Source organism: Carettochelys insculpta, chromosome 1, assembly GCF_033958435.1.
Source record: "Carettochelys insculpta isolate YL-2023 chromosome 1, ASM3395843v1, whole genome shotgun sequence".
NCBI classification, from domain to species: Eukaryota; Metazoa; Chordata; order Testudines; family Carettochelyidae; genus Carettochelys; species Carettochelys insculpta.
The window spans coordinates 41,812,359-41,831,248 of record NC_134137.1 but is presented as its reverse complement, the minus strand read 5'-3'; the positions used below and the strand labels follow the sequence as shown (position 1 = coordinate 41,831,248).

The window sequence follows — 18,890 nt, the reverse complement described above, 5'->3', positions numbered from 1 at the left end:
AGACCCCGGGCGCCGCAGTCATGGATCCCCAGCAGCAGCAGCAGCAGCAGCAGCAGCAGCAGCTAGAGGTCCACCCAGCCCTCCCGGCAGGAGCAGGGCTTGCCCTGGCCCATGCCATGTGGGAGGCAGCTGAGTACCTTCTTGCCCCAGGGGAGGAGCTGCCCCCAGGGCAGCAGGGCTCAACCCCTACCCCTGCAGCATCCCGCTTCACCCCCCGCCTCACACGCCGGCGGCTGTGGAGCTACCCCACCAGCACCGACTGGTGGGAGCGGCTGGTGCTTGGGGAGTGGGACGACGACCACTGGCTCAGGAACTTCAGGATGAGCTGGCAGACATTCCTGGAGCTGTGCCAGTGGCTCACCCCCACACTCAGGCACCGGGACACCGCCATGCGGCGTGCCCTCCCTGTGGAGAAACGGGTCGGCATCGCTGTCTGGAAGCTGGCCACTCCGGACAGCTACCGATCTGTGGGGCAGCAGTTTGGTGTCGGAAAGGCCACCGTCGGGGCTGTCTTCATGGAGGTAAGAGAACCCACAGGGGGAGGCCAGGGCAGGGCAGGGGGGCCAGGGCAGAGCAGGGGGGCCGGGGCAGAGCAGGGGGGCCAGGGCAGGGCAGGGCAGAGCAGGGGGGCCAGGGCAGAGCAGGGGGGCCAGGGCAGGGCAGGGCAGGGCCACGCACACCCTGCTCACCCCTCATTGGGGCTGTCCCATGTGCTTTCTCTGCAGGTCGTGCGTGCCATCAATGCCATGCTCCTGCACAGGCTCGTGAGGCTGGGGGACCCACATGCCACTGTCGCTGCCTTTGCCACCCTGGGCTTCCCCAACTGCTTCGGGGCTCTGGATGGGACTCACATCCCCATCCGCGCCCCGCACCACAGTGGAGGACGATACCTCAATCGGAAGGGCTACCATTCAGTCGTCCTGCAGGCCTTGGTGGACAGCCGGGGACATTTCCAGGACATTTCCAGGACATTTATGTGGGCTGGCCTGGCAGCACCCACGACGCCCGGGTTTTTCGGAGCTCGGGCCTGTGCCGCCGGCTGGAGGCGGGGACCTACATCCCCCAGCGGGAGATCCCTCTGGGGGACACCACCATGCCCTTCTGCGTCATTGCAGATGCGGCCTACCCCCTCCGGCCGTGGCTCATGCACCCCTACACGGGCCATCTCTCCGCTAGCCAGGAGCGCTTCAACGAGCACCTGAACCGTGCGCGCCAGGTGGTGGAGCGCTCATTTGGCTGCCTCAAGGGACGCTGGCGATGTCTCCTGACCCGCCTGGATGCGGGCCCCAAAAACATCCCCCAGATTGTGGGTGCCTGCTGCGCCCTGCACAACCTCGTGGAGAGCAAGGGGGAGACCTTTCTGCAGGGCTGGGCCGCGGAGGCCGGCAGGGCACACGTGCACCCACCTGCTGCCCCCAGTCGGCAGGTGGACCCCGAGGGGACCCAGGTCCGGGAGGCCCTGCGGGCCCACTTCGACCAACAGGCCGCGGGGTGAACTCTGCCCAGGCCCCCTACTGCCCGCCCCTTCCTCCCCCACACTCCTGCCCCAACGCCCACACCATGGAGCACCCCACCGCCCCCCCTCCCACTTTTCCTGGACAAATGACAGCACGAACTTGTGGCTGAACGTAAACTTTTTTTTTGTCTTTCAGAAACTTTTTTTTTTTTTCAATAAATATGTCAAACACAAACCAAAAAGTAGGGACAAACGTTCAACAAAAGCAAGATGTGCACAAATAAAACAATACAACAACAAAGCAAACAAGTGTGCGCCATCAACCAAAAAGAAATCCAGGGAGGAGAACGGGGAGAACTATTTACATGGGGGGGATGGGGCAAACAGGGGCACCAAAAAAAAACAGTCCAACTATATACACAACAACAAGGGGGGGCCACGTCCCGGGCCCATCGCCCCTAGAGCCCAGCACTGGGCGTGCCCGGCCGGGAGCCCCGCCGTGCCTGCAGTCTGGTCCGCGGCTGGGTGGGAGCAGGCTGGACCGGAAGGTATCGGTGCCGGCGAGTCTCAGGTGGCTCCAGGGGTCCCTCGGCGCTGTGGCCCTTGCGGGTGGGTGGTGGGGCGATGGCGGACGGCCCGGCGACGGCCGGAGCAGCTGGTGGTGGGGCTGCAGGAGTGGGCGGGGCGGGCGATGGCTGGGCCGGCGCGGCATGGGGGGCCAGGTATTCAACCAGGCAGTTAAATGTCTGGATATAGGCCCCCCATGCCTCCTGGCGCCAGGCCAGGGCCCGCTCCTGAAGCTGGAGGTGCTGCTCCGACACCTCCAGCTGCCGGCGGAGGATGGCCAGCAGCTGGGGGTCCGTGGCCATCGCCGGTAGTAGGCGCGGGGTAAGCCGTCTTGCCCTCCACGGGGCTGGTGGTTCCTCGGCCGAGGGGCTGCCCTGGAGCGATGGTCCCGGAGGGCTCTCCGGGACAACTGAGGCCTCGCCGGCGCTCTCTTCCGGTCCTTCGGATGGTGCAGGTGCAGGTGCAGGACACAGGAGAGGAGGGGGGAAAGAAGAATGGAGACAGGCGTTAGTGTGGGCCCCGAGCCGTGGCCTCTGTCCCCCCCGCCCTGTGCTGCAGGTTCCCCGTCCCCGTCCCCGGGACATGCTGCTGTGATGGACGGGGTTCAGGGGTCCCCCTGCCCTGCAGCCCGTCCCCTGGTGGGAGCGACTCTCACTTCACTCCGCAGGGTCTGAGAGCAGGAGAGGTTTCTTAGGCCACAGATGCCCAGTTTCTGGCAGGAGTGACAGCACCAGCTGTCGGAAGAGACAGTCCTTCCAACCCGTCGTGGGGAGAAGACCCCAAGGGGTGCCCCTCTGGGATGCAGCTTTCCCCCTCCTCTGGCTGGCTGCCTACCAGCTCTCCCTTCCCCTAGCCTCTACCTGTGGCCCCCACGCTCGCCCCCCAATTCCAAGCCAGCTCGGCTCCTCCCTCCTGTTTGTTCAGGGCAGAGGTGTCACCTGCCAGCTGTAGCGCCAGGATCCTCCTTTGGCCCTGGGAGCTCTTCGGCTCTTGTGGCTCATATGTAGCCTGAGTCTCCCTTTGGCACTCCCCCCACTCCATCACATGCTGCTGCTGCAGGGTGTCCCACCCCCTCCGCCCGGGGGCCCCTCGAGGTTCTGCTCCCCCCGGCCCGGGGATGGGGCATGGCACTGTCATGCAGGGTGGGGGGGGCAGGGGCTGATGGCTGCAGTGCTGTGAGGGCCATGGCCCTGGTGTCCTTGGGGCCATGGCCATGTGAGCGTGTGGGGGGCCCTGGACACATCTCTGTTACCCCCGCCCCTCAAGCCCAGGGGTGTCCACCAGAGAGGGGTACCTACCTGTGGGTCCGCTCCACCGGTCCGGAGATCCCCGGGGGTCGGAGGCCCTGCTGCTGCTCCGGGATGGCAGGAGGAGGATCTGCAGGCTGGATTCTGCGGAGGAGGAGCCCCCCTCCTCCTCCTCCTCCTCCTCCTGCCGCGATGTCCCAGGGATGGCCTCCGGGGGGGGCCCCCGGGGTGCGGGGCTTGCCTCCGGGGCGGACTCCGGCTGCAGGGCCTGCTGGGCCTCGTCAGCCGAGGTGTCAAGGGTGGCCGGAGGGGAGGAGGTGTGCCGGGAGCCCAGGATGTCCCTGAGCTCCCTGTAAAAGGGGCAAGTGACGGGGGCGGCCCCAGATCGGCTGGCCACATCCCGGGCCCGGGAGTAACCCTGCCACAGCTCCTTCACCTTACTCCTGACGTGATCAGGAGTGCGGGCAGGGTGACCCCTGGCAGCCAGGCCCTCGGCCAGCCGAGCGAATGCATCCGCGTTCCGCCTCTTGCTCCCCATTACCTGGAGCACCTCCTCCTCGCTCCAGAGCCCCAGCAGGTCCCGCAGCTCGGCCTCCGTCCAGGAGGGCCCCCGCTGCCGCTTCCCAGACTGCCTGGCCCTCTGGCTGGGCTGGCTGCCCTGGCTCCCCTTGGGGGGGGTCCCCTGGGGGCGCTGGGGGGGGCTGCTGGGCAGCCATCACCGCTGTGTGGTGGGCTGAGGGCTGTGCAGGCTGCCCGCGTGTGCAGGCTGCAGCCTGCACGTTGCCTCAGCTTCCTGCAGAGTCAGGGCGGGGGAGGGGACCTTTAAGGGGCCGCTCCACGCGGCCACCAGTGAGCTGAGGGGCTGGAGAGAGCGTCTCTCAACCCCCCAGCTGATGGCCGCCATGGAGGACCCGGCAATTTCGACGTTGCGGGACGCGGATCGTCTACACTGTCCCTACTTCGATGTTGAACGTCGAAGTAGGGCGCTATTCCTATCCCCTCATGGGGTTAGCGACTTCGACGTCTCGCCGCCTAACGTCGAAGTTAACTTCGAAATAGCGCCCGATGCGTGTAGCCGCGACGGGCGCTATTTTGAAGTTAGTGCCGCTACTTCGAAGTAGCATGCACGTGTAGACACAGCTTAAAAGTGACATTGGGCCAATCCATACATCTCTAAGGATAGTTCAGTGGTTTGAGTATTAGTTTCCTAAACCCAGTGTTGTGAGCTTAATCCTTGAGGAGGCCATTTAGGTGTTGGGGCAAATAGATGTCAGAGATGGTGCTTGGTCCTAGCAAAGGACTGGACTCAATGACCTCCTAAGGTTCCCTTCCAGTTCTAGGAGACATGTATCTCTACTATTTAAAGCTAAGGGATAAAATCACTGTGAGGTCCTGCCCCTAGCTGAGTTTCACCAGGGACTCTCGGCCTCAGGTGGTGCCTCGACTCTTTGCCCCCAGCTGGAGCAATGTCCTCTGTGGCCCTGATGTGAGGCACTTCAGGACTGAACTCCCTGTGGCAGAAGGGACAAAACATGTCAAAATACTTCTGATTCAGTTATATACATTCCCGTTGTGCTTTGCTTGCCAATGTGTACCTTGTGAATGTGAGTAGCTTGGAGTAGGTAAGCTTAATAATTTACAGTATCCCTAACTGGCTACATGTGAAGCAAATTCCATAATCCTGCCCATCCGTGGCCTAGTGAGCTGACAGGGCTAGGGGTTAACCTCCAACAGCCATCCTCATGTCAGGGCTCCAACAGCAATTTACAAGGCCTGGGGCTTTGGCTGCTGCTGCTGCCACAGTAGCAGTGGAAGTGGCCCAGTGCCCTTTTAAATCACAGGGCCCTGGGACACCTGTCCTCTTCTCTCCCCCTCATCAACAGTCCTGACATTGGTAAACTTGGGGATTGTCTACACTACCCTCCAGATCAACAGGCGGAGATTGATGCAATAGGAGTCGAGTTATAATATCCAGTATCGACCCAATAAATCAACTGCTGAGCAGAGTCCCACCAATTTTGAAATGCCACCAGAATGAGAGTGGCTCCGATGGGGTTCTCAGCTGCTCTGGTTCCGGCTGCACTGGGGGTTCCTCCTTGGCTGTGTTGACAGCCACTGTACTAGGGGGTGCCATCCTCGCCCCCTGGAACCTAGTGGCGTTGCCCATAGAAGGGGCAGGTGGACATCCCTGCCCCCAACCTCTGCCACACATCCCGGGACCCACATGTACCCTGACAGAGCTCCTTCACTTTGGCCCTCACCTGCTCCTGGGTGTGGGTGGGGTGCCCATGCTCTGCCAGGGCTGCAGTGAGGTGGACGACCCCCAGGCATTCTGGCGCTTGGTTGTGGAGTCCAGAAGAATGGCCTCCTCTCCCCAGAGCTCCAGCCCAGACCAGGAGCGGGCCCAATTCTTTGACCCCCCCCCACAGATTGGGTCCTGGGACCCCTTGGGCACATTCCACAAGGGTTCAGAGAGGTCTTGGCTGACCTCTGATATGCCTGCGGTGTCTGGGAGCAGTTGTGAGGATGTGCGGCAGGCAGTGTGGTGAATCTGCTGCTCACATGCTCTCAGCTTTCTGCCATGGGTTTCGGGGGCTCCTTGCACCTTCAAAATCAGACAGAGGCAGAGTGAGTAGAGCTGTGATTGCAGTGGAGGGGGTGCCTCCTGGGTCCAGCTGGCCAGTGCCACGGAGGACCTCTCTGTTGAAAAAAGGGGCCCCCTGGAGCATCTACTTTTTTTTTTTCAACAAAGGCGTTATTCCTTATTGTGGAGAGGCACACTGCTGTTGGCGGAAGGGCCAAGTTTTGTCAACAGACTGTCGACAAAACACATTTTGTGTGTTGATGCCAGTTTTGTTGACGAAACTCTCTCATGTAGACGTAGCCAAAGGTATCTTTAATAGAAGTCAAAGTGTCAATTCAGGAAGAAAAAAATACAACTAATTCATATCAATCTTTGCAGACAACTTTCCTAACAAAAATATCCTTATGTGTTACGATGGGAAAAGGGTCCAGATAGACAACTTATTTCAGAAGAATGGGATTTGATCTAGAAAAGAGGACCAGCATGCAACCTCACTCTATAGCACAGTAGAAGAACATTTCTTTATGATATTGTTTCAGTGGTAGTCCATACCAATCAGCTTAAGTATATGGAATGGGAATAAGTGTTGGAGAAAATGCGGTGAAAGAGGGGATTTTATACCTGTATGGCTGCCATTTAAAGTCATTAGATTTGGGATGCAATTCATACCTAAATAACATAAATTGTTGGATATTTATTTCCAAATTACTCTTTGGTAAGTTTTTCAGGGCTTTCTAGCTGAAGTGGTCACCCAAAAGGAGATGAAAAATTACTCTCTCATCTGCAAGTGGCTGCTAGGCTACTGACAGCCCTTCACTGGAAAAAAATAGTCAACTCTAGAGAAATATTTTTCTTAAAAAAGTGGAAGATTGTTTTGAAAAAATCATGTACCAGTCACATACCCGGCAACATAGACCAAGGAGAAATAGATACTTAGGTATTTGGTTACCATTTATTCAGCACTCTATGAATGTACCTTCACCAGCACAAAAACCAGCTCACTTGTCCATTTTTTAAAATATGAACATTTGATATGTCTCTGCCTTGTAAAATATATGAAATCAGAGATGTCACAATATTTAATAAAATCACAAGAAATAACTTGTTATAAACACTTTAAGGATGTTCACCCTGCAATGTGGTAACACTTTTAAACAGAGAGATCTGATGACTACATTCTTACACTGTATAATGATTCTATAAACAAAAGTTCACTTTTGTAATGGTAATTATTTTGTATTTACATGGAAGAACTTGTGAACTTGTTAAATTTCCCAAATAAAGAAATAGTTAAAAAAAACCTCCATTATGAAAGTCTAGTACTAAAGAACGTAAATGCACAATCAACTTGACATGCAACACAGAGGTCAGTGGATATCTTCCTGTAGAATAAGAGCCTTTGGCATTGTAAAGAATTATTATGGAAAATGTTATTGTCCTGAGTGGCAGCTGTAAGACATTTTGAATGTAGGTCAGCAAATATTTGCCAAAGCTCCTAACTATTGCACTAATATTTCCCTGAAACAATCTGCTTGTGTTTCATCATTTATAATTAATACTCTTCAGCACTATTATTTTGGTGTTGTTCTACGCAGGTCACAGGTCTCTTCTTGTTTCTGTAATGGATTTAATTTCAGATGGCAATAATGACTGGAATATAGCAGATATAGGGGGTGGGGAGGTCACAATGAGCAAAATTATGACTAGGGACCTACCAAATTCATGGTCAATTTCACAGAAATAGTATTTTAAAAATTGTAAATTTCATTATTTCAGCAATTTAAATCTGAAATTTTACAGTGTTGCAATTGTAGGGGGCTCAACCCAAAAAGGAAGGTTTTGTGTGTGTGTGTGTGTGTGTGTGAGAGAGAGAGAGAGAGAGAGACACATAGGGAGAGACAAGGTTTTGTAGGCAGGGGTTGCCATACAGCTACCCTTACTTCTGTGCTGCTGCCTTCTGAGCTGGTGGAAGCCCAGGTCTGAAGGCAGAGCCCCCACCAGTAGCAATGCAGAAATAAGGGTGGTGTAATATGGTATTGATATTTTTACTTTTGCGCTGCTGCCTGCACAGCTGGGCCTCCGTCATTATTTGTCACAATATGGCCACCCAGTCCAGACAGCAGCACAGAAGTCACCATGGCAATTACAGGTGATTGCAAAAAAGAGGGGGTTTTGAGAGGGGTGCTCTCCAGGTGACAGAGGAGCAATTCACAGGACCTTGGGAAAAGTGGCTGTCTGGACTGTGTGTTTGTGTTTGGTGGTTATGTGTTAAATGTGTACTGGGCTTGTGTTATATGTGTGTTTGCAGGCCAATGTGCTGAGCTGTTTCATGTGCTAAGCCGTTTGTTTGAAAGACTGTGTGCTGAGGCTGGCAGTTAGGATTTGAAATATAGAACCCTGTGCTCATTGGTTGAGCTGTAGCCAGGGGGTGGGGCTTCCAATCAAGGCCAGAACTTATAAATTCCGCTAGTAAGTGACCAGGGAGCGTATGAGCAAGTGATCACAAACAGGAGGGAGTTCTGTGAAGGGAGTTTAGAGAGGAAGTTGAGAGGAGAGCTAGTTCCTTTTGACATTCTTTGAAAGTTTAACCTAAACTAAACTAGCACATTTAAATAACAACCCCCATATATAATCTAATTATGCATGGAAGACCAGATTTCACAGTCTGATGTATTCTTCATGGCCCTGAATTTAGTAGGGCCCTAATTATGATTTTGTGTGTCCACCCAGGCAGTGGAGTTAGAACCCCTTTCCACTCTTTTGTTGACTACCCCTTGGGCCAAGATTACATACATCATTGGTGTTGCATGCATCTTTACTCCCTCATGAAGTGGACAGGGAGTGAAATGGAATAGACAAAGCCCCCTGGAATGGCATCTATTAATGCTGTAGCCACGGGGAGGAGTGTCATAATTTTCTGCTCAGAGAGATCAACAGCAATTTACTTCCTACACCTGGAGCAAGGGGAAGGAAGGAGAAAATAGAGCTTCAGGAGGGAAATGTTTGCAATTTTTCGATGAACTGCTAAAACAAAAACATTTTGGTAGAATACCATCTTTGGTTAAAAAAAAATCAACCACACTGCAAAAATATTTACTGGGAATTAGGGTTTTTTACCTGAACATATTCATGTTTTGAAAAACTGGACACAACCGCATATGGTCACACACACACATGCACAAATTGTACTTGAAAAGCTATTTTTTTGTCCAAAATATCCGTAGATGAACTTTCAGATAACACTAATTCCCAGTTTTTTGAGAGATTGTATGTTAGTGATAATGTAGATGGAAATACAGTTGCCTGTTTAAGGGTGATCACTGAGGAGTCTGGTATCTATGTTCACGGGTGTGGTTGTTACTGTACAAAAAGGGGCTATGTGACGCCTCAGAGCTTAATTCTTTATCTCATGGTATTTGTGGTTCTTACTTAAGAAAGATATGGTACTAGTATCCCTAAGTAGTTTTTATATAATTTTCATTCATGCGGAAAAACTTCACTAACTTTTTACTACTAAGTTCTTGATATGTTTGCAAAGAAGACAGAAACACTTTGTTCCAAATGTGCACAATTTTCAGACCAATGCCAACCTTAAATTGACACCTCTTGGACAAATTATATAATACCTCTGTCATCCTGTTGGCAAATGATCCACAGAGGATGACAAGGCATCTTCATCCAAAGGGTGATAGAGAAACATCCAGAGCAACCAGCTGCTCCTCCCCAAGAATCAAGCTGTTTAATTAGTTAGTTGAAGCCTCTTAAGCCAGCTGGCATGTAGGGCAACAACAAAGGTCCTCCACTTCTGTCTGTCTTTGGCCATTTTCTCCAGCGTGTCCCAGCTGTAGTTCATTCTCTGCATGTCTACCTCAACTGTACACCGCCATGTTGTCTTGGGCCTCCCATGTTTCCATTGTCCTTCAGCCATCCAGTGAAGCACTATCTTTACAATGGTATCTGCCTCCTTCCTCATCATGTACCCTATCTATCTCCAGCATCTTCTCATGATGATAGTGGTCATGTCCTCCTTTTTACATGTTACACAAATCCCAATCATCCTGTTTCTCCCCTGCATTTTAATGATCAGATCATGAATAACAGGGTGTATCAGACAGCAAGGCAAGAGAAACCAGTGCCTGTTGATTCTCTTCGATCCAGAGTTCAGAGGTGCAAAGCAGGTGGCTACAACCAGGAAACAGAAAGAACCTCTGGTCAGCAGGTATTTCCCACATGCTAGAGATTGGTAGTGAAATGCCAGGTTAAGTCATCAGGACCACTTTGCAAGTCCTTTTCAGCATTCATTGATTCCCTGCTGTGGCTCTCACTGAATATTCTGATAGAGATAGCAGCTGTGAGCATTGCATTTGGACATTGTTGCCCCACTATTAACTTCAACTTACAAAAGCACTGTTAAAGGTTAAAAACAACAAGACGTCCTGTGGCACCTTATAGACTAACAGATAAGCTTGGAGCATAAGCTTTCGTGGGCAAAGAAACCATATGCTCCAAAACTCTGTTAGTCTATAAGGTGCCGCAGGACTTCTTGTTGTTTTTGAAGATATAGACCAACACGGCTACCTCTCTGATACTTGTCAAAGGTTAACTAACTCTCACATGGGCTGAGGTAGGTAGTTATCATCCCACATTTACATATGGGAAAACTGAAGCCAAAAGGCCAGTGCTGGAATTTATGAATGTTTACCTGGGACGAAGAGCAAGGGACATCAGGCTAGGCCATAGGGATGGGACAGTGATTCCAGGCCTTCAGCATTTCTGGATGTGGGCTGCAAAATCTTAGTCATGCCAGGATGTTGTGTACGACTGTAAAGTGAGGAAGAGAAGGAGGAAGGCAAGACTTGTGAAGGGTCAGTTCCCTGCACATAGGGTGCATGAGACAAGGGGAAACTTTCTCTACCATGCTAAGATGCAGGTTATTTTTAGCAAAGCAGGTTCACTCAAGTACTCTGCATGTGCTGTATGAAGAGCTGAAAGGTGCCACAAACAGCCATGTCTTTTCAACTTCCATTAGGTTCACCACTGCCCCTGCCATACCGGTGCAGGTTAATCTTCCCTACCTTTTCCCACAGTGTTTTTAATTTTCATTTATTACATCACATCTTGGATTGGACTGTATGATCTCTATGGTGGAATGATGTCTCTTTTTATTTGCACTATAAGGCAAATGTTTGGGCATTGCATAAATAATGACAAGTATCAGAGAGGTAGCCGTGTTAGTCTGTAGCTTCAAGAACAACAAGAAGTCTTGTGGCATATATCTGTTAGTCTATAAGATGCCACAAGACTTCTTGTTTTTCATAAATAATGAGTAATAATAATCAGTACTACTGCGCATAAAGAAATTATTTTAGCTAATGTGAAACGGAGAAAGGGTTGTATTGGTTTGTGTGTGCTATACTGCCCTCTGCTGGCATGTCAGTTCCTTCCGAAGCTGATCTAGTTCAGTGGATATAGTCTGATATTTTGAGGATGAAGATCCTTTGCGTGAATTTCATCTTTCAGCACTACTCCACACCAGCGTTACTCCCGACGTTTATTGTCCAAAGCATGCTTCATGTGGTTTTACTATTCTATACACCACTCCTGTCAGAAATACTGAATATGTAAGATGATGTTACCAAAAAGGGTGTGTTATCCCAAAATAAGGAAAGCAAGAAAAATGTATGTTCTCCATAGAACAGCGCACCATTGGCATAGGTGAGGAGAAGATCATGTGAAATAGCAGGCTGATGCCTGAGGATAAGCCTTTGAACTCCTAAGGACCAACTTTCCTAGATCACAGCAAATCTGGTATATGGCCATTGTCACACACATTCTCCACATCCCCACTGGAGATTTCTCTGCTGTAGCCAGCCTGTCTGAAAAATCCAACTTCAGGTGTCAGATGCTGCTGTAAAGAAAAGCAAGGACTCAAACCCTGCTACCAAATTGCACCCTCTACTCTGACACTGTGCTGGAGGGAACAGCTACATAAAAGAATCTGGGTGCAGATAGATAAATATGGGATTAGTTTTAGGGGGTGGATGTGGAGAGCAAATGGGGACAGAGGAAAAGTAGAAGGCAAAGGGAGGTGAAGAGAACAGGAATCAGGGGAAAAAGTGGGAGAAGTTTCTAAGCAGGATGTGAGGTGGGAGGGTGTGAAGGAGCAGCCTGGGAGAGACAAGGCAGGAAGCAAGCTAGAAGGGATAAGTGAGAAGACAGGAACCAGAGCAGGGGAGTGGGTGGTTGAGATGCTGTGGGTGTCAGGAGTGGGAAATTAGGTCAGGAGGATAATAGTGTGCTGAGGGGAAGTTACACTGTAGTGAGGAGAGAGAAAGTTACACTAGAGGTGGGGAGGGATAGCTTAGTGGCCTGCTAGACGCAAGGTTGTAAGTTCAATTTTTGAGGAGACCATTTAGGGATTGGGACAAATAGATGTCAGGGATGGTGCTTGGTCCTGCCAAGAGGGCAGGGGACTAGACTAGATGACCTCCCAAGATCCCTTCCAGTTCTAGGAGGTATATATCTCCAATTATAATGTCAAATGCCCAACACCTAGAATGGGGAAGGAAGGAAGGAAGGACAGAAAAAATAATGTGTTGAGCAATGGTTCCTAAGCTTTTTATTTAGGTGACCCATGAACGTCTTTGTATCTTTGTTTTTTTTTTTTCACATTCTACCACACGTGTATCTCCACCTCAGCAAAAAGAGGAAGGAACAGATATAGAGACAGGATCAGAAATAAAGTCACAGTCAGACCAAGTGAGACTAAAAACAAACCAGCAGTCATGTAGCACACTTAAAGACTAATTAAATAATTTATTAGGTGATGAGCTTTCATGGGACGGACCCACTTCTTCAGATTTACAGTCCTACCAGAACAAACTCAACATATAAAGCACAGAGGTCCAATACTTGTAATTGAGATTGACAAATCAGAAAAATTGTTATCATTGTTGGCAAACCAGATGGAAGAGCAAGAGAGGGGGGTGAGGAGTGGGGAAGTGTTATATCAAACAGCAAAGTAGATCTGAAGAAGTGGGTCTGTCCCATCAAAGCTCATCACCTAACAGATCATTTTGTTAGTCTTTAAAGTGCTACATGACTGCTGGTTTCTGCTGATAGATTACAGACTAACAGGGCTACCTCTCTGGTACTATTCAAGTGAGAATAAAAGTAACATGCCAGAATCTGACTCCTTCTATGCTTCTTTATGCTGCTCGCAGGGGAGAATGTGGGGTGTGTCTGTTCCAAAAGGGTCATGGAAGGAGTGGGGAATATGTTACTCCCCCTTTCCAGCTTTCACCTCTCTTGCCCGCCTTCCCCCACAGCTACCTTTGCCTTTTCACTTTGGAAGTCTGATCCTCAAATGCACCTGGAAACAGACACTACTGGACCGTGGGTGGGGGTGGGCTGACCGACCCTCTGTAAGGCACCACCACGCTGGTGTCTCGCCTAGAGGCCCTCCGAGCACGCTGAGGGGCGGGGCTCAGCCCTTGCAGAGAGCGCCCCCTGAGGAGAGCACTCAACACGCCGCCGTCACGTCAGCGCGGGAGGTTGGGGGCGGCGCACGCTCAGTGGAGGAGGAGAGCGCGAAGCGCGCCGGGGACAAGCGGGTTACCGAGGGAGAGCGGCGGTCCGCCCCGCGCACTGCATGATGGGAGCTGTAGGCAGTGAGGCTCCTGGGAGTTGGAGTTGGAGTCGGAGTCGGAGTTTCCCAGGCATGGCTGCCTCCAGCCAGGTAATGCGTGGTGCTTCCTCCGCCTGCTGAGCCGGGGGCCAGGCTCAAGGCGGGGCTGGCGCTGCTGAGGGGAGGTGGGGTACGGCCCGTGGCCCCCACTGCATTAGCACGATGGTCGTCAGCCCCCCCACCCTGCGGCTGAGTCGGGCTGGGTGCCGGGTCTGCGCTGCAGCGCGGGGCGCGGACAGGGGGATGTGCCTCTGTCTGAGTTTGGTCTGACAGCCGCGGGGTCCGGGCCCCTCAGTGGCATGGATAACTGGGGCGTTGGGGGACCCTTCGTCTCCCCCCGTCCCCGCCCTCAGCCTTGGCGTGCTGCCCCAGGGAGGCCAATGTGGAGGGAGCGCACCAGGGCAGAGCCGGGGGCTCTCCCAGGGCTTTGTGTTGCTCTGTCCCCCGGTAGGTACTTGTTCACGTGGGCTGCTGTACAATAGACCCCGGCGTTCTGGCACAGCCCCGCCGAAGTCAAATTTTGCACAAGTGGGGGAGCCAGGAAACTGACCAACACAACAGCACTGGCCATTTTCCTGTCTCCTGTTAGTGGAGGGCAGCAGCGAGCCAGGCTGCCCATAGGAGAGGGGAAACTGAGCAGTCCTGCTGCAACTGGTCAGTTTCCCTGCTCCTGTCAGTGGCAGCAGCTGAGAGTCTGGAGGGTGTCTGGGTGGCAGCCAAGAGTCAGGAGCTGTGAAACTGCTTCCTGTCAGGGATGGCAGCCCGACTCTCACCTTCCCTGACAGGAGTGGGGAAACATTCCTGTAAGGGATGGTGAGAGTCAGGCTGCCACTCCTGACAGGAGTTGTTTCCCTGCTCCTGTCAGTGACAGCAGTTCAGAGTCAGGCTCTCCTCTGCTGCTCTTGTCAGGAGCGGAGAAACTGACCAGGGCAGCAGCTTCTCTGAGTGGCAGGAAGATGGCACCTGGCTTTCGGCTGCCCACCATTCCGGGCAGCCCAAAAACTGACCAGTGCAGCAGCTCAGATGAGTTTTTCCGCTTCTGTGAGTGGTGGGGAGCTGGCTCCTGGTGGGAGTGCACTGATGTGAAGCAAGCTGGCTCCTGTCCCATGAAAGCTCATCACCTAATAAATTATTTTATTAGTCTTTAAAGTGCTACTGGGCTGCTTTTTGTTTTGACAGTAAGGCTCTGTTTAAGACAATGTGTTTGCCTAGACTGGCTTTGAAGTCAGTGCAGCTCTGTATGGATGCAGAAGTTGCCTGCATGCATCTCTTTGCAGGCTGGGGGCTTAATGGTTAAAGTGTAAAATAAGACCATTGTGTCTATGAAATGTTATGTTTTGGATCAGCAGTTACCATGATCCACTACATTTTATGTGCATTATTGAAAACAAAGAAATTATGAAAAAATAGATAATAGGATTTTAAGAGTTCTCGTCTCATTTCCATTTTTTTCCCCATAAGTGCTGAGCACTCACAAGTCAGATTGCTGTCAGAGAGGAGTCTCAGGTGAAGAACACGCCTGAAAATTGGACTTTTATATTGTATCTGTCAGTCCTAGGGTCTACCATTTAAAAAAAAAACAGTAACAGAGAGAAAGCAGTCAAGTAGCACTTTAAAAAAGCAGTCAAGTAGCACTTTAAAGACTAACAAAATAATTTGTTAGGTGAGCTTTCGTGGGACAGACCCACTTCTTCAAACCATAGCCATACCAGAGCAGACTCAATATTTAAGGCACAAAGAACCAAAAACAGTAATCAAGGCGGACAAATCAGGAAAAAAAAGTGATCAAGGTGAGCAATTCAGAGAGTAGAGGGGCAGAAGGGGGTGGGGGGGAGTCAAGAATTAGATTAAGCCAAGTATACAAACAAGCCCCTATAGTGACCCAGAAAATTCCCATCCCAGTTCAAACCACATGTTAATGTGTCGAATTTGAATATAAAAGAGAGTTCGGCAGCCTCTTTTTCAAGAGTGTTGTGAAAATTCCCCTTCAGTAACACGCAGACTCTTAAGTCATTAACAGAATGGCCCACTCCGTTAAAATGCTGACTAACAGGTTTGTGGATCAGGAGTGTTTTTATGTCTGTTTTGTGCCCATTAACTCTTTGTGTAAGAGAGTTTGAAGTCTGTCCAATATACAAAGCATCTGGGCATTGTTGGCACGTGATGGCATATATGATGTTAGCTGAGGAACATGAGAATGTGCCCATGATTCTGTGAATTACCTGGTTAGGTCCAGTGATGGTATCTCCAGAATAGATATGTGGACAAAGTTGGCAGAGGACTTTGTTGCAAGGAAAAGTTCCAGGACTGGTGTTCCTGAGGTATAGACTGTGGCTGTTGGTGAGGATTCTTGTAAGGTTGGGAGGTGTCTGTAGGAGAGAACAGGTCTGTCACCTAGGGCCTTCTGGAGTGTGGCATCCTGATTAGGGGTAGGTTGTTGGTCTTTAATAATGAGTTGCAGTGGTTTGAGTTGGGGGATGTAGGTGATGGCCAGTGGTGTTCTGTTCTTGGCTTTTTTGGGCCTATCTTGTTGTAGCTGGTCTCTGGGTATTCATCTGGCTGTGTCGATTTGTTTTTTTTTTATTTCTCCTGGTGGGTAGTTCAAGTTTATGAATATTGGTAGAAATCTTGTAATTTTTGGTCTCTGTCAGTAGGATCAGAGCAAATGCGATTGTAATTAAGGGCTTGACTGTAAACAATGGATCTAGTTATGCGTGCAGGATGGAAGCTAGAAGCGATCAGTGGGTTTCAGGTACAGTGTGGTACTGATCAGGCCATCCTTGATTTGTACTGTAGTGTCCAGGAGATGAATCTCTTGCATGAAGTAATCGAGGCATAAGTTGATGGTGGGGTGCGGATTGTTAAAGTCTTCTAGAGTCTCTATACCATGGGTCCAAATCATAAAGATGTCATCAATGTATCTTAAGTAGAGGAGGGGTAATAGGGGATGAGAGCTGAGGAATCGTTGTTCCAGGTCAGCCATAAATATATTAGCATATTGGGGGCTATGCGGGTGCCCATAGCAGTTCCACTAATCTGGAGGTATAAATTGTCCCCAAATCAGAAATAATTGTGGGTGAGAACAAAGTTACAGAAGTCAGACACCAGACTGGCTGTGGTGGCATCAGGGAGGGTATTCCTGATCACTTGTAATCTGTCTGTGTGTGGAATATTAGTGTACAGAGCCTCTGCATCCATTGTGGCAAGGATGGCGTCGTCAGGAACTTTTCCGATGTTTTGTAAGTTCCTTAGGAAGTCAGTGGTATCTCAGAGATAGCTGGGAGTGTTGGTGGCATAGGGTTTGAGGAGGGAGTCCAAGCAACTGGCGCTAGGCCGGTGGCATGGGTGCCAGTACCTGAAATGACAGGGCTTCTGGGGTTTCCAGGTTTGTGGATTTTGGGAAGTAAATAGAATAATCCAGGCTGGGGCTCAAATGGTGTGTCTGAGTGAATAAGGTCCAGAGTAGCAGCAGGGAGTTCCTTAAGTAGTTGTAATTCCCTTTGGAATTCCAAAGTGGGATCAGTGGAGAGAGGCCTGTAAAATGTGGTGTTGGAGAGTTGTCTGGCTGCCTCCTGTTCATAGTCTGCCTTATTCATGATGACAACAGCAACCCCTTTGTCAGCTGGTTTGATTATAATGTCTGGGTTATTTTTGAGACTCTGGACAGCACAGCGTTCAGCATGGTTGAGATTGTGTCTCATTTGGCATTGTTTGTGTATAATGTCAGTCTGAGCACGGTTGCAGAAGCATTCTACGTAGAAATCCAGACTTTCACTATGACCGTCGGGGGAGTCCACCTAGAGTTCTTCTTTTGTTATTGGTGGGGAGCTCAAGAGAGTCAGATTGTTGTTCATAGGTGTGCTGGAAGAATTCCTTTAGACAGAGGCGGCAAAAGAAGGCTTCACGGTCACCACAGAGTTCTATTAAATTTGTGGAGGAAGTAGGGCAGAAGGAAAGACCCCGGGATAAGAGAGACTTTTCTAGTGGGCTGAGTTGGTAGCTGGGAAGGTTAACAATATTGTTAGTTGAGCTGTTGTTATTGTAGTAGTAATAGAGAGGAAGCTGTGCTAGTCTATACACTATCAAAACAAAAAGCAGTCAAGTAGCACTTTAAAGACTAGCAAAATGGTTTATTAGGTGAGCTTTCGTGGGACAGACCCACTTCTTCAGACCATAGCCAGACCAGAACAGACCTCAATATTTAAGGCACAGAGAACCAAAAACAGTAAGTTGAAGTATCCTGAGGTATGAAGTAATGTAGAAAATATATTCTCTTTTCTTTTCTTTTTGTAGGAAGTGGAAGTGTGTTTTATAAATTTCTTGTCTCATACAGGTAGAGCCTCACTGGCATGGCCCCACAATATGCTAATATATTTATGGCTGACCTGGAACAACGATTCCTCAGCTCTTGTCCCATATTACCCCTCCTTTACTTAAGATACATTGATGACATCTTTCTGATTTGGTCCCATGGTATAGAGACTCTAGAAGAATTCCACAGAGACTTTAACAAACCGCACCTCACCATCAACTTATGCCTCGATTACTTCACGCAAGAGATACATTTCCTGGACACTACAGTACAAATCAAGGATGGCCTGATCAGTACCACACTGTACCTGAAACCCACTGACCACTATACTTACCTACACGCTTCTAGCTTCCATCCTGGACACGTAACTAGATCCATTGTTTACAGTCAAGCCCTTAATTACAATTGCATTTGCTCTGATCCTACTGACAGAGACCAAAAACTACAAGATCTCTGCCAAATATTCATAAACTTGAATTACCCCCCAGGAGAAATAAAAAAAAACAAATCGACACAGCCAGATGAATACCCAGAGACCAGCTACTCCAAGATAGGCCCAAAAAAGCCAAGAACAGAACACCACTGGTCATCACCTACATCCCCCAACTCAAACCACTGCAACTCATTATTAAAGACCAACAACCTAGCCACACTCCAGAAGGTCCTCGGTGACAGGCCTGTTCTCTCCTACAGACACCTCCCAACCTTATGAAGATCCTCACCAACAGCCACAGTCTATACGTCAGGAACACCAGTCCTGGAACTTCTCCTTGCAACAAAGTCCTCTGCCAACTTTGTCCACATATTTTTTTCTGGAGGTACCATCACTGGACCTAACCCGGTTATTCACAGAATCACAGGCACGTTCTCATATTCCTCAACGAACATCATATATGCCATCACGTGCCAACAATGCCCAGATGCTTTGTATATTGGACAGACTTGAAACTCTCTTAGACAAAGGGCACAAAACAGACAATAAAAATGCTCCTGATCCACAAACCTGTTAGCCAGCATTTTAATGGAGTGGGCCATTT

General features: G+C 50.1%; 1 protein-coding gene across 1 annotated transcript in view; it reads left to right on the top strand.

Moving 5' to 3' along the window:
* Nucleotides 1-13,509: 13,509 nt before the first annotated feature.
* Nucleotides 13,510-18,890, top strand: part of ALKBH8 (alkB homolog 8, tRNA methyltransferase) — a 104,727-nt gene continuing 99,346 nt past the window's right edge. Inside the window, exon 1 of the mRNA XM_074984830.1 lies at nt 13,510-13,592. The gene's annotated coding sequence lies outside the window, so the exon portion shown is untranslated. The remainder of the gene's footprint in view (nt 13,593-18,890) is intronic.